At 51.7% G+C, this 2,178-nt stretch overlaps 1 pseudogene; it reads right to left on the reverse strand.

Moving 5' to 3' along the window:
• Window positions 1-172: 172 nt before the first annotated feature.
• Window positions 173-2,178, reverse strand: part of LOC109953801 (uncharacterized) — a 3,434-nt pseudogene continuing 1,428 nt past the window's right edge.

A 2,178-nucleotide genomic window follows, 5' to 3' on the forward strand; every position in this document is an offset into this window, starting at 1 on the left:
CGTCCAGCTGCCCCACAATGAAATAGGACCCTTCATACGAGGGAAGGAACTTTGACTCTGTTTCTGATCTTCCGTGTGCCTTTGATGAAATACCACACAGCATCACCAGTTTGATACTGTGTGTGGCAGCAGTTCTTGTCATATTGTCTTTTTGCGTGTTTCACTGACTCACCGAGGGCATCCCTTGCGATGAGGTGTGCCAGCTCCAACTGCTCTCGAAGCTGCTGTACATACTCCGGGCCTGTAGGTGCACTGTCGGGATCAGGGGGCAGGCCAGTCACAAGATCCACAGGTCCACTCAGTTCTCGGTCAAACATCATGAAGTTGGGAGTGAAGCCAGTGGCGCTGTGTTTTGTAGCACTGTAGGCCATAACAGCATACGGAATCATGAGATCCCAGTCCCAGTGGCAACATTCAGCTGTGGTGGCTAGTCTTCTGTAAAGTGGCATTAAACCTCTCCACCTGGCCGTCTGGCTGTGGTCTGAATGGTGTAGTGTGCGTTTTCTCAATACCAAACAGACTGTACATTTCCTTGAACACTTCAGATTCAAAGTTGCGGCCTTGGTCACTATGCAGTGTCTGCGGTGCTCCATAACAACACACCCACTGTGAGGCGAGTACTTCAGCTACGGTCACAGCCTGGTCGTTGGGCAGGGGGAAAGCTTCCACCCACTTGGTAAAGTAGTCGCTGACCACAGGCACATACCAATTTCTCCGTTCTGTCTCATTCAGTGGGCCCATGATGTCTAGGGCCACACGTTCCATTGGTGCTCCCACTCGAACAGTTCCCATGGGGACTTGAGGTGTCTTAAGGGGTCTGGCTTTGGATGCACAGCTGGTGCAGGTGTGGCACCAAAGAGCCACATCCTCCCTCATCCAGTACCAGTAATATCAGGTCTGTAGTCGTGTCACAGTGCGTTGCACACCAAAATGTCCACCAACAGGTCCTTCATGCATCTGTCTCATGATGTCTGACTGGAGGCAGCGTGGCAGCACTATCTGTGGATAAAACTGAGTGTCATCCAGGCAGTAGAACCGCCGGACTAATATTCCATCTCTGATGTAGAGCCGCTTCCACTGGCTCCAGTATGTCTTTGTGGCTGGACTACAAGGTGAAACTGTGACCCACTGAGGACGTTCCCTGCTATCCATGGATGGCCATGCTTTGATTGGTGATATGTCTGGGTCAGCCTCTTGGGCTTGGCAGAGCTCCTCTGTGGTCCAGCCCGAAAACAGTGAGGTCTCGTTTGTTCTAGTGAGGTAAACTTTCTCATTAGGCTTTAAATTGTTTGTGCTGGTAGGTAAGGTGTCACTTACCCCACTGGGCTCACTGCTGCTGAAGCTGGGTGTCCTTCTACCCCCACCGGGCTCAACATCACAGTGTTGATGTCTGAGTCCAACTCACACTGTACAGCTTGGTGGCGTACTTTCCCTGGATGAGAGGGGGGAGCTGGCAGTTTACAGGGGCAGGACTGACGACAGGGCCTTCATTTTGGTTAGCCACCGCAAGCTGCTGTGGTCAGTTCTCACTGTGAAGGGCCGCCCCAAGAGATACTGCCGGAACTGTGATGTGAACTCTACCACCAACAACAGCTCACGCCTGGTGGTACAGTAGTTCTGTTCAGTTTTTGATAGTTTACGACTCCCATGAGCCAGCACATGCTCCCTGCCCTTTTGCACCTGTGAGAGCACAGCACCGATGCCAACATCACTCACATCAGTATCCAGAATCATGTTGCCTTGGTCAAGTGGGTAACCCAAGACTGGAGCTGAAGTCAGTTATTCTTTGAGTTCATCGAATGCAACCTGATGTTCTGCTGTCCACTGAAAACGTGTGTGTTTCTTCGTTAAAGCATGGAGGGGCTCAGCTATGGTAGCAAAGTCTTTTACGAATCTCCTGTAATATGATGCAAGGCCAAGAAACCGCCTCACCTCTTGTAGGGATGTTGGGGTCGGCCAGTCCTGCACCTTCTGGACTTTGTTGGGATCTGTAGCCACGCCACACTCCGACACCAGATGGCCCAGATAGGCTACCTGACGGCGGAAGAGGCAGCATTTTGCGGGTTTCAACTTTAGGTTAGCCTGGTGAAGGCGGTCGAAGACCTGGCTGAGCCGCTGCAGCATTTCTGGAACATCCCTGCCCAGCACAATAATATCATCCAAGTAGACCAGGCATGT

This window comes from Monopterus albus, unplaced genomic scaffold, assembly GCF_001952655.1.
Source record: "Monopterus albus unplaced genomic scaffold, M_albus_1.0 scaffold1409.1, whole genome shotgun sequence".
NCBI classification, from domain to species: Eukaryota; Metazoa; Chordata; class Actinopteri; order Synbranchiformes; family Synbranchidae; genus Monopterus; species Monopterus albus.